We start from the raw sequence: 14,260 nt of genomic DNA, 5'->3' as shown, positions 1-14,260 counted from the left end.
TTTATGCCATGAGCATGGAGCTAAAGATTAATGGAATGACCAATTTTTAGAACATAATTGGAAAAGAAATCAACCCAGCACATTTTGCAATTATTCTGAAAGCTATCTAATGCCTTTATACGTGGGTAGTATAAAGTTCTAATAACCAAGACTTTACTTATTATTTTTGTTTTGTTTTGTTTTTCAAAACAGGTTTCTGTCCTGAACTAACTCTGTAGCCCAGGCTGCCTGGAACTCACAGAGACACGCATGCCTCTGCCTCTCGAGTGCTGGGATTAAAGGCGTGCAACACCACCGCCTGGCAAGATTTTTATTTTAAATGAAGAGGCAATGACAGCATCTACCCACCCACCCCTCTCTCTTCACTATAAACAATGATACAATATGATAGTATACTGGTAGGAGGCTCTATTTAACCAAATAACTTCAATAGTGAAAAGACTCCAAATTAACAAGTCCAAAGTCCTCTGAATACTACTGCACCAACTTAAATGAAAGTGAGCTTTATCAGGGAACAATTATTATTTCTATTTCTATTTCAGTTTTAAGTTTTGGATATATCCTTTTAAGGTGAAAATTCACTACGGGCGCGCATAGACAGAATCTCATGATGTAGCCCAGCTGATCTGATATTTGCCTTGTCTCCCTTTGCTAAGATTAAATGCACTACCACTACCATGCCTGGCTACACTTGAGTTCTTAAAGCACCAATCAGTGGGACTGGGAGAGATATTTAGGAGACTTAGAGATCTAACTCAGCAATCCAGAATCAGTTCTCAGCACTCACAGACAGATGGCAACCAGCTTATCTCCAATTCCAGGAAAGCCTTCTTCTAGCCTCCACAGCTCATGCTCACACATGCCTTGTGCACTTCCATACACTCAAACATACAGATACATTTTTAAAATAGTATATTAGTTGTCTCACCTTTTCTATTAAGTTAAAATTGCTGCTCATGAAAGAAGTAGAGATTATCTTTACATAATCAGAAACAAAATTAGACTCTATGTACACAGGCAACAGACCTGACAACATATCTAGTCAACATTTAAAAAAAATACAGTCACTTGTGGAACATGCTAAAAATCTTGCACTTGAGGCTGGAAATGGAGGATTATGTTCAAGATTAGCCTGGACTGAATGAGGCTCTATCTCAGAAAGAAATTTATTTCAAAGTTACCTGAGCTACACAGTAATTTCAAAGCCAGTGTGAATACATGAAACTGTCTCAAGAAACCAAAAGTAATGTCATGTTACGATGTGTATATCTTTCTATATAACATGATAGTGATAATTGATAAATAGTAACAGAAAAAAAGAAATGCCTGCTGGGCAATGGTAGTTAATACAGCACTTGGGAGGCAGAAGTAGGTGGATCTCTGAGTTCCAGATCAGCCAAGTCTACAAAGTGAGTTCCAAGACAGTCAAAGCTGTTACACCTCCCCCCCAAAGAAAAGAAATACCGAGTGTCATGAAAAACAGTAAAGTATTTACACATGCACACACACACACAAAAAAAGGTCTGGATTTAAAAAAAAAGACTAAAAAACATCTACTGAATTCTACCCTTCACAAAATGCCACTATATTTGTGAAGGCTACACAGAGAAACCTGTCTAGTAACAGCCCCATTCTCCAAATTAAAAAAAAAAAAAAGACACATAATTCCACAAAGTTACCACTTTGATTGAGAGATCTTCAATCACAACTCAAGTTTTCCAAGTGAAAAGAAACATATTAAGCACTGCAGTCCAAATGCTAAAGGCAGAAAACTGAGATAACCAATTAGAACTGAGTCTGCTCTGAGACACTGAAGACTCAGGAACTGGTGGTGTCAAGAACCCCTGGGCAATTTGGGATTAAAACAAAGATTGGCCAGTTGTGGGGCACACAACAATTTTGCTGAAGGAGGCGGAAGCTGGAGTTTTGAGGCCAGCCTGGTAAGAGAAAGAAACTTTAAAAAAAAAAAAAAAAAAAACACCCAAAGATTGAATGATGGGAAGTTTATGAAGCTACCATTTACACATCTCCTGCATATTTCCAATTGTGAAGCTGGGTAACTTTCTGGACCCAGGAAACACAAGAATGTTATATTTTTACAACATGTAAATAACAGAAATCTTGATTTAAACAGCCAGTCAAGAAATAAATATGTCATATTCCCACCCAAACCCCAGAACTCTTCTTGGTTCAAGCTCCTCAGAAATTTGAACACCTTCACTTTCAAGAGGAGTTTAAGTCTTCCCTGGGGAAATTTATCAGCCTAAAAAAAGGTAAGCTAAAATAGTAGCAGATGAGGTTTTCATTTCATAATAGTCCAACAATCATTAGCAGTAAATCTCAGTCAAACTAACGGCTTAAAAATTAGATTTCTGCTCTTATCTTCACCTGACTATGAGGAGACAATCACAACCACCAGCCACTGAAAAGTTCCCAGTTTCAAACAAAACTATCAACACTAGCAAACATACATATACTTAAGTTAGAAAAGATAATATTCAAGCATGGAAACTACTGTAGTCAAAAAACAAATATCGTGTGGCGGTGGTGGCGCACGCCTTTAATCCCAGCACTCGGGAGGCAGAGCCAGGCGGATCACTGTGAGTTCAAGGCAGCCTGGGCTACCAAGTGAGTTCCAGGAAAGGCGCAAAGCTACACACAGAACCCTGTCTCAAAAAAAAAAAAAATGTCAATAATCCAAATACAAAAGCTATATAGGGAAAAAATGAATCATAACCAACAATTCTTGAAATAAGATAGCAAGTGTGCAGGCTAGGGTGAAAAAAAAAAAAAAACCAGTAATAGGTTAGAGATGAACTGAAATTTACCAGAAGAGAATGAAAAAAAAAATCAAAGACAAAAAGGTCAGGAGTCATAAGAGGAAATCTCTATCCACCTCTTCCCCCCCCCAAAACACACAGGAATCAAGAGAGAAAATAAAGAAGGCCAGGCAACTATCAACTAATAACTGTCCTGTTTTTTGGGGCAATACTGACTTTTAGGCTCAAAGTCCAAGCCTAGTGAAAGTCCAGTGAAACAAGGACTCTTGGTCAACCTAACAAAGAATCAAAATAAATGCAACTTTCTAAGTGACAGTACTTGAGCAAGTTACTAAGAGATACAGGTAGTTATAGTATTGAAAATAGTCACGATACAAACATTTAAAATCTGAGAAAATAGTTGGCTATGGTTATATGCATCTATATCCCAGCTCTGAGGAGGCTGGAGCATGATAACTATGAGCATGAGGCAGCTATAGGGAAACCTCCAAAACAGGAAAAGCTGAATGACTGAAACATGCCCTACAGCTGAGACAGTGGCACATACTGAACCGGCACAAGAGAACAACCATTTGGAGCTCTCCTGTCTTCAGTATGATGAAACAAGTTTATACTGTGAAATGTTTGTTTGATGATGCAAAGATGTGTTGATTTCTATTTTTTTCTTTTTTTTCTTTTTCTTTTTTCTCCCTGTAGTCTTTACGCCTTTCTGGAACAAACTCAGTAGCCAGGCTGGCTTTGAACTCACAGAGATCCACCTGCCTCTGCCTCCTGAGTTGTGGGATTAAAGGCGTGCGCCATCAATGCATTTCTTTTATTGTTGCATTTGTTACTCTGTAAAGCTGTGTTAGTTTGTCTTAATAAAGAGCTAAACAGCAATAGCTAGGCAGGAGAGAGAAATAGGTTGGGCTACAGGCAGAGAAGAATAGGCTCCAGAAAAGAAGAGAAGGCTCCCAGGGCCAGCCACCAGACATACAGTCAGCACAGAGTAAGAAGGAAGAGCAAGGTATGTAGAACAGAGAAGCCAGATGGAAAAAAAAGAGAGAGAAATGGATGACTTTAAGTTAGAAAGCTGGCTAGAAACAAGCCAAGCTAAAAGTATGAAAATGTATTTATTTGGGCTGAGTGCAGTGCCCCGCAAAAGTTGAAAGAAAGAGAAGAAAAGAAATAGAAAGAAAGAAAAGAAAAATAAAGAAAAGCAAAGAAAAGACGAGAGATAAGAGAAGAAGAGAAAGAAGAGAGAGAGAAGAGAAGAGAGAGAGAAGAGAAGAAGAGAGAGAAACAAACAAACAACAAACAAACAAACAAGAGAAAACCAACTACAAGCCTGTCTGTCTAAGGTTAGTAAGGCCCACCTAAATTTGAAGTGCACCATTCTTGGTCTTTGAGTTACTAACTGCATGAAAGGAGAAAGCTAAGCACCTATATACTTATTGTTTTGTAGACACAAATTTTACCAGTTGCTTCATTCTCCTGCAGCCTTCACTCCCTGCCATGATTACCAACAAGCTCAGAAATTTCCCTATGTCTTCTGACATCGCTAGATACCAGAAAGAATTTGTTCATCCGCCTGTGAGACTGAAGAAATAACTAGAAAAGTTCTTCTATACAACTATCCAGAATTAATGAATTGTATCATTTCCAAAGTGGTCTCTTATGAACCACTGCTGCTTCCTAAGGAAATTGCAATTGATTAAATAAATCTGTGTTAATTCTAGCACTTGAGAGGCTGAGGCTGGAGGAGGATCAGATATTGCAGTTCATCCTCTATATATTATATAATGAGTTTCTCAGTTGCCTGAGCCACACATTAAGACTCATTTCTCAAAAGAGTAGCAAAAAAAGTTTGTCAAACAAAGTTACTGAACAACTACTCGAAGTTCCTAGCTATAATGCATTACCTGAATTTCCTTAAATACTTGATCAAAGAAAAGTTCTCCACAAAGCAGCTAAAAATTACTAGTGTTTCTACAAAACATTTTAACAAAATGTCCCTTACACAAATCTCTTGTCAATCATTCTCACTCCATTGTTAAAGTTGAAAGAAAACATCTTGTCATAGAAAACTGTATGGCAAAATGAGATGACCCAAGACAAGCACAGGCACAGTAAATAATGGCAACTATTTTGATTTGAAACTTTTTTTCACTTAAATAATAATATAATAATAATAATAATAATAATATAATAATAATAATAAAAAGGCAATGTGGCTGAAGCCTTTAATCCCAGCACTTAGGAAGAAGAGGCAGATGGATCTCTCCGAGTTTAGGCCAGGACAGCCAGGATTATTACACAGAGAAACCCTGTCTCAAAAAAACAAAAAAGAAAAGAAAAAGAAATTAGAAAAAAGCGGTGGACAGTAGCAGTGAGACTGGGAAAGCAATGTGCTGACTGAGAGAGTGACATTATATAATGAATCTGAGAACACTACATCAAGTTTCTGATCATGTAAGCATGTTTAATAGAATGTTCCAAGGAACTGACAGAACTCTTGGTGTTTTTTTCAATGATTAGTTCTAGGAAAATCCTTTAAAAAGAGTCTGGGTTATCTCCCTACACACAATGGTAAAGAAGTCCATGAAATTTCCCAAACAATATAGGACAATTCAAGAATCAGCTAATAAAGCCCTATTGCTGATAGTTGCATACACCTAGGTGACAGAATACAGAAAAAATCAAGCTGGCACTGAGGTTGAGAAATTCCTCGGGACAGAATTCACATTTGTTACTGTAAATCCATGGAGTTACTGGTTTGTGAGGGGTGGGTATAAGCTCTAATGGGGAAAGCTGTTGTTACTTTTTTTTTTTAAACCTGGAGCTGCAGGACCAAACCTAGGCCTTCCAGCCCTCTACCACTGAGCTAAATCCCTAAACCCTGTTGTTGCTTTTTTTACTAAATAGACATGGTATGTTCATCATATTCCCTTCTAAATAGCTTGAAGACATAGCCCTGTAGTGCTTACTATGTGCCATCACCTGGCCATGCCATCACCTGGCCATGGAACTACTTCAAGAAGTAAGAACCAAATGAGAATGAATAGCTTTGAGTGAATTCCAAAGCAGGAGAGGACCAAGTTATCCTCTGGCCCCCACAAGCACCCATAGCACATGTCCAAGTATGTGTGTGTGCATAGCTATAGATTTAGTGCTAAACAGAGTTAACACTTCAGGCTCTATATTAAGTTCGGCCTGATTCAGAATTAGCTGAAAGTTGTTTTGAACAAGAATGCTAGTGAGATGGCTCAGCCTATAAAGGTGCTTGCCTTCTCTGAGGACATTAATTCGATCTCCAGGACCCATAGGGTGGAAGTAGAAAAGCAACGTCGTCTGACCTCCACATATGTACTCCCATGATATGTGTACCCACAAAACAAACACAAGAGACAAAAATTTGTTTAAAAAAAAAGTTAGCAGCAAACCACTCTAAGGCTTTCAATAAGCAAGGAAGTCCACAGCTCTATCTAGCCAATCTTGTAAGAGGACTCAAAAACAACAACTCCCTAACCTCCTAAGTCCTGTGCTATACGCCTGCAATCCAGGCTCAAGTATGAAGATCACAAGGCTTGAAGTTAGTTTGAACAACATGCTGAGACTCTGTCAAGAATTTAAAACAGAAAAGAAAATTAAGACCTTTAAACCTGTTATTAAATGTAAAAAAGGCCAGGTGGTGGTGGTCCAAATCTTTAATCTAAGCACTCGGGAGACAGAGAAAAGCATCTCTGAGTTTGAGGTCAGCCTGGTCTACAGAGCAAGTTCCAGGACAGCCAGGGCTACACAAAGAAATGCTACGCCCTCCCCTGATCCCCTAAAAAGAGGATGTGGCTTAGTGTTCTCTTAGTTTCTTTGTCCTTTATTACTTAAAACAGAACAAGGAAGAACAGCTTCAGTATCACTATAATCAGCAGCTAAAAAGTCAGAATCATCTGTTCACCCAGTGTGTGTGTATGTGGTGTGTGTGTCTCCCCATCTGTCCACCACCAAGGCTAGTTCAAATAGCACTATGCTCTATCTGTTCCTTTGCTTAGAATATTGTTCTATGCTGGGCAGTGGTGGCGCACGCCTTTAATCCCAGCACTCGGCAGGCAGAGGCAGGCGGATCTTTGTGAGTTCGAGGCCAGCCTGGTCTATACCTAGCGAGTTCCAGGAAGGCGCAAAGCTACACAGAGAAGCCCTGTCTTGAAAAACCAAAAACAAAAACAAAAACAAAAAAAAAAAAAAAAAGAATATTATTCTACTCTCCTACAAGCTCCAAGAGGACAATATTCTTTCCATTAACTTTTAAGTACCCAGCAGTATGTGGAATGTATGACGCAATCTTCTTTTAAAATCACTTTAAAAAGTCAAAATACTGCACACTTTTTTAAATCTAGTACAGAACACCAACATTTCCCCCATGCTAACATTAAGAAATGACTGATCAGCAAATGCTGTAAAGACAAACATACAGATACTGAAAAAAGATTACTTAGCATTAATAAAACATTCTTTGTCTGTCTCTGCAAAATTTAACTTGTATTTCAATTGACATGCGTTACCATATGGAGATAAAACAGAAAAATCTAAGAGAAAATAAACAAACTTGAATGCATAATCATTACTCCTGGACTAACCAGATGTTCTTTTTAGTAAAGAAAGATCGACCCACAAACTTACTTGCTAATTTGGCCTGTAATCCAGAAGGTCCAGGTTTTGATGTCTCTGACTTAGAAGACCCTGGAAGAGACAGTTTTGTTTTAGGTAGGCTAACTTTAGGGCTGAAACGAGCAGCCCAATCAAATTTTGAAGAGCCACCAGTTTTACTCTGTTCCTTTTCCCTGCTACTTCTTCTGGGACTAGGGCTGGATGCTGAACGGGAACGCCTGGCCTTGTTCTGGTCTTTTCCTTGTTTCACCCTGGCACCTGGTGGTACAGTAGAAGAGGCCGAGGCTACAGCTGAAGATGAGGAGGAAGTAGAGGCAGCAGAAGAAGAATCGGTGATGGTGCTACACCCAGCTTTGGCTGAGGTGGCCGATTTTGAAGCCAGCTTGTGGGTTTTGCAGATCTCTCTTCGGCACCAGTTGATTCAGACCAGAACCACTCTTTACACAAGAACTCTCTGTCCTCTTTCTTTTCTGACTCCGTGAACTACCAGCAGCCACACTCTTTCTGGTGTGAGCCTTGCTTGTTGACGGCAATTGTGCAGATTTCAGTTGTTGCTCCTGATCTAAATGTCTCTTCTTTGACTTACTATGTGGCTTACTGGTTTCTGAGAGAGACTCAATGTGCTTGAAATGCTCGGGCTTTTTTTGCAGAGTTAGGAGAATTGGTCCTGTTTGTAGTTCTGGACTAGCACTGCGTTTCACTCCTCGAGAATTGTCTTTCTAGGCACCTGCCCCGTTTTCTGCCTTTCAGAAGTATTGGCTCTGTCTGGATCCTCTGGTTGTGGAACTATGACAGCAGATGATGAACTGCAGCTTCTATGAGGTTAGAATAAGAAAAGAGTTAGTAGTAGCCTGTCATAAGTAAACCTGCCATCTAAGACTGAAGTCCCCAACTCCGCGCTAAATCTCTGGACTAAACCAGGCAGTGGTAGCACACGCCTTTAATCCCAGCACTCAGGAGGCAGAGGCAGGCAGATCTCTGTGACTTCATGACCAGGCAGGCAGGCTCAAAAGCTACACAGAGTGAAACCCTTCCTTGAAAAGCAAACAAACAAAAATCTCTGGAGTAAGTACCTGGAGGAGAGGAATTTCCTGTGAAGTCCAATACTAACATTTTTCAGATAGTTCAAAGTGGAAAAGAAAAGGCAGTGATTTTTAAGTGTATTTTGTTGGAAAATAAGCATACTTCTTATAGGGGGGAGGAAAGAGGTATTCTTCTCTCTTCTTTTCTCTCTCTCTCTCTCTCAAAACCCAGAATGGTCTAATAACTAAGAAGAGTCTCAGCTAAGACTGTCTTTGAAAACTGATCCTGCTCTCTATCCCCATGTGCTTGAGATTACAGGCTTGTTTCCACCATGCCCAGTTCAAAGTAAGAGTACTCTTTGGTTCAAAGATCACTGACACTAACACTCCTAATCATGAGTTTATTGTTTTAAGAAAAAGAAATGCTTAATGGTTCATAACCACTAAGTTAGAATACTGAAGTTCCAATCTAAAAGACCATCTCAAAGAATCTTCACAGTAACACCCCTTTGCAAAGCCTCCTACCAATCGAACATCTAGAGAGATGGCTTGTTTAAGAGCACTTGCTTTTGCAGAGGTCCAGTGTTCAATTCCCAGCACCCACATGATGGCTCACACAACCAGTAACTCCAATTCTAGGTGATGGCCTCCTAGCACCCACATATATATAGCACTCAAATAAAATTACTTTAAAAAGAACACTGACTTGGACTAACAAAAATACTGACTTAAACAGGCTCTGACAATAGGCATTATAGAAAATGTTAATTAAATGACATTTTCAAATGCCGATAATGGGGCAAGAGCAATTAAGAGCATTTGCTGCACTTCCATAGCACTTGAGTTCGGTTCCCAACACCCAGACCAGGTGGCTCACAACTAGCTGTAACTCCAACTCCAGGGAATCCAATGCCCTCTTCTGGCCCCTGTGGGCACTGGCACTCATGTACACATACCCACACAGATACACAACATACACGGGATTTTTTTAAATGCCCACCATGGTTTGTTAAGCAAATGAGGAACCTCATCACTCCCACACAAGTAAAAATTTCATTGCCTAAGGTATGTATCAGTGACACCACCAGAAAGGGAATAAAATATACACTCAAGAGAAAAAGAGAAAACTTGTGTAGCAACATTTGAGATAATATTGTGAGCTTTAATATTATGCAGTAATTCAATACCATTTAAGTCTCCCTGGAAATTGTACAAGCAATGTGAAAATTTACCTTTTAGAAAGGTGTCCCCTTGACAGTTCAGAAGTAGTATTAGATTGCACTTTGGGTGCCTTAAAATTAGATTTTCTACTCTCAGGAGGGATATATCCCTTATGTTTTGCCTGCCCTAAATGTGACCTGTCAGCAGAAAAATCAAAACAGAAATCTATCAGGATACTGAGATGCAAATACAATATCAGAAGTGAAATTTTTACATTAAAGTCTCCATACTTGACCTACACTTCTTCCAAATATTCATTTAAACTTTGAACCTATCAAATAATCTGAGAATAGCAATTTTGTCTTAGAACAAACCATCTACATACCCAAAGATTAAGATTCCTAGGTATCAGTTATCAAAATGCAGTGTTTTCTTAAGCAAGCTTTTCAGATTTCATTACAGAAATTCAAATATTTTCACACAAACACACATATACACAAAGCAAATACACTAACTTGAATATCACAGTGTATGCTAAGGTTGACTAAATGACAATATACTGTATTTTCCAAAAACTGAACTCTGGATGTTTTAAGAAGGAAGAAATGATAAATAACACAGGTATATTTAATTTGATATGTTTAACATTATTACATAATGTAACATATATCAAAACACACTATTACACAGTACCTGATAAATGTGCGGGTTTTAAACTTTAAAAAAAAAGGCAATGTGACTACGGCTTTTTTTACTGCTGGGTATGCAGACCAGTGGTAAAATATGTGCCTAGCTATCATGTACAAGATCTTGGTTTCAATCTCAAGCACTGAAAGTAGGGGGAGAACCTGAAAAGGGAAGGGGGGAGGGGGAACAACCTTTGTAGAAAAAAGGCAATTGTGATTCACAAAATGGTTCCAATTTGTATGTAAATAAAGAAATGGGTGAAGCCATTTTCAACCTGGTTTTGCATAGAAAAGTCAATGTGGGCATCAAATGGCAAATAAAACATCATAAAAATCAAGACAGTATTAATAGGAAGTACACATGTGTACAAATGTACAGCTACATTCTGGAGATAGTAACAATTACCACAAAACTTTAGTTCATGCTCAAACAGACTCCAGTGATATACATATATTTTGTTTATTTACAACAAATTTTTGTATCAATACCATCATTATTCTAAAAGGAAGTTTAAAGAAAATGTGTCAACTGTTAGATCTTTTGTGTAACTTAGTCAGGGACTACAAGATTTTTACATATGCAATAAAAAGGCTGATAAACATCTATCAAAAAACTCATCCCAGCACTCGGGAAAACTACTGTAGTCAAAAAACAAATATCGCTGGGCAGTGGTGGCGCACGCCTTTAATCCCAGCACTCGGGAGGCAGAGCCAGGCGGATCACTGTGAGTTCAAGGCCAGCCTGGTCTACCAAGTAAGTTCCAGGAAAGGCACAAAGCTACACAAAGAAACCCTGTCTCGAAAAAACCAAAAAAAAAAAAAACTCATCTTAATAAAATTGGCACTCATGTTCCTCATAAAACTATATGCTAATAAGGAATGAGAGCACAGTGTTACTAATACTCAAGACAGTTACTTTTCTAAAAGTAACCTGACAGGGGTAGAACTTGGTTTAAAACTTAGGATGACTATGTAGTATGGTCCTGGGTTTGGTCCTAATTTTGCAAATTGTTCTAGTTACTTACAAAGATAATAAATTTCTTTTTAAGGAAAAAGGATTTAACAGAAATAGAATATTGTTTACACTATATCATCCAGATATTTTTCCTATACTTTGTTTATAATTGTACTGGAGACTGAACTTGGGGCCTTGCACATGTTAGACAAGTGATCCACTGCTGAGTATCCTAAAAAGTTTTATAATTTAAAAAATCATGAATTATTCATTCAAAGTTAAACATCTTTTTGAGAAATAATAAGCTGGGTGTGGTGGTACACACCTTTATGACCAGTATCAGGGAGGTAGAGGCAGGCATGTCTCTGGGAGTTCAAGGCCAGCCTGTTCTATGGAGGTAGTTCTATAACAGTCAGGACTATTCTAAGAAACCCAGAGGGGGGTGGGGTTGGAAGAGGGATGAGAGGAGATCTGTGGTTGGTATATTTAAAAAATTATTTCAAAAGCCAGGCGGTAGTGGAGCACGCCTTTAATCCCAGCACTCGAGAGGCAGAGCCAGGCGGATGGCTGTGAGTTCGAGGCCAGCCTGGGCTACCAAGTGAGTCCAAGGAAAGGTGCAATGCTACACAGAGAAACCCTGACTCGAAAAAAAAATCTAAAAAAAAAGCCTTTAATCCCAGCACTCGGGAGACAGAGCCAGGTGGATCTCTGTGAGTTCGAGGCCAGCCTGGGCTACCAAGTGAGTCCAAGGAAAGGTGCAAAGCTATACAGAGAAACCCTGACTGGAAAAACAAAAAAAAACAAAAAAAAAAAAAGCCTTTAATCCCAGCACTCGGGAGGCAGAGCCAGGCGGATCTCTGTGAGTTTGAGGCCAGCCTGGACTACCCAGTAAGTTCCAGGGAAAGGAGCAAAGCTACACAGAGAAACCCTGTCTCGAAAAACCAAAAAGAAATTATTTTAATTAAAAAAAGAAACTCTGTCTTGAAAAAGCAGTAAGAAGCACAGAGCCAATGCAGAGATGAAAGCCCAAGGTCAGATCTTACCCTTCACTGTTGCTGCTGTCCTCCTCAGCAAGAGACCTACTTCCTGTCTGTTTGTCTTTTTTATAGACTTTCTATTCTGCCCTCTCATTGGTTGTGAACCCAACCACATGACCTCCTCGTCACTGCCTATCTGTACAGACCTCCAGGTCTTCTATGGTTGGTATTGAGATTAAAGGCGTGTGTCTCCATGCTGGCTGTATCCTTGAACACCACCACCGCCCAGCTTCTGCTATGGCTCTGACCCCAGGCAATTTTAATTATTAACATACAAATAAAATCGCATTTCAGTATAAATAAAATATCACCATAATATACTAACACACTACAAATTAATTACACTAAATATAACAAAGTAAAATGGTTACATATCCCCAATAAATCACAAGAAAACTATAAAAACACTAATTCTTTACCATCAAAAATTAATCTACTATAAAGTAGAACTATTCTTTCAACAAAATTATTCTTTGGTTTTTATTAAAAGCCCATTAAAATTTTGTTTGCAGTGCCAAATTTAGAATGCATTTATCATGACATGACCTTACTAAGACCTTCCATGAACTAGAAAATAGCATATAAATTCTTAGTATCATGTCACAAAAAAGTAAAGTCTACTCCATCAGATCAAAAAAAAAAAAAAAAAAAAAAATTCAGCTGAGCAGTGGTGGCACACGCCTTTAACCCCAGCAGAGGCAGGTGGATCTCTGTGAGTTCAAGGCTAGCCTGGTGGTTGTGGTGTACACCTTTAATCCCATCACTCAGCAGGCATAGGAAGGTGGGTCTTAGTGAGTTCAAGGCTAGCCTGGTCTATAGAGGAAGTTCCAGGATAGCCAAGGCTATAGAGAGAAACCCTGTCTTGAAACAACCCCCCTCTTCCACACACACACCCAAAAAAAGAACCAAAATTCATAAAACTGGCTTAGACTAGCTAACAATACAGTGTGACCCTTTCAGAATCATTTATCTACTGCTATTCTCATTGGGGAGTGACTCTTGTTTTTAAAAACTGATGTACAGGGTTAGCAAACCAGCTCAGTAGGTAAAGGCACTAAGAACGACAACCTGAGTTCTAGTCCCAGAACCCATATGGGGGAACGGAGAAAACCGCTGAAAAGTTGTCATCAAATCTGAACACCCGCACTCGTGGCACCCTCACACATTAAATTAATCATATTAATTCACTGTACAATTTCATGAAAACAGTAGTGATTTTCACTATTTTAGAAAGAGGCCAATAGCTCTTCTTTATTTAAAGGACAAGTCATTATTTTCAGCTTTGTAAGACTTGGGGAATAACTTAGTGGTCAAGTAATTTAAGCTTGGTTTGCTCACTAGCACCACACAACATAGAAAGGACTATAACCATCAAATTAAGTAGTGTCTTCCTTTTTTGAGCGCCTAGTAAAGACAGGGCCATATTCTTTCGAGCTGCCTATGGTATTGACACATTGGTCCTTGAAACTAATTTTCTGTTCACATATTAATAATTCTTTTTCCCCTTTTTAATCAACTTTCACCACTTGATTTTATGTAGTAATGTTGAGAAAAGTGCCTATTAATAGTACTTCCACATTATACTGACACCAATATGAAGTATATAGCTAGGGAGGAATAACAAAAAAAAACCACAACCATAAAGCCCAGCATAGTGGTGCATGCTTCGGCACCTGAGGCCGAGGCACACAAAGCAAGCCTAGACTATATAGTGAGAGCTTGACAAAAACAAAAGTTGAAATTAAAAAAATTTAATCAAGATTAAAAATTTATGTACTTCCAAGGTTATCTTAAAAGCAAGTCTCAAACACCTGTTGTCTTTTATGATAAGAGTGTTTACTGTAACTGCTATATAGTCAGAACTTTGGCAGATAAAGGATTAAGTATAATCTATAGGGCTTGGGGATTAATTCAGATGTGGCTGGAGAGATGTCTCAGCGATCAAAAGACTCGCTCCTTTCTAGCATCTACAAGT

General features: G+C 38.8%; 1 pseudogene; it reads right to left on the bottom strand.

Moving 5' to 3' along the window:
* Positions 1 to 7,377: 7,377 nt before the first annotated feature.
* On the bottom strand, positions 7,378 to 10,788 carry LOC119088960 (annotated as a pseudogene).
* Positions 10,789 to 14,260: the final 3,472 nt, after the last annotated feature.

This window comes from Peromyscus leucopus, chromosome 13, assembly GCF_004664715.2.
Source record: "Peromyscus leucopus breed LL Stock chromosome 13, UCI_PerLeu_2.1, whole genome shotgun sequence".
In the NCBI taxonomy this organism is placed as follows: domain Eukaryota; kingdom Metazoa; phylum Chordata; class Mammalia; order Rodentia; family Cricetidae; genus Peromyscus; species Peromyscus leucopus.
This window is presented reverse-complemented; position numbering and strand designations above follow the sequence as displayed.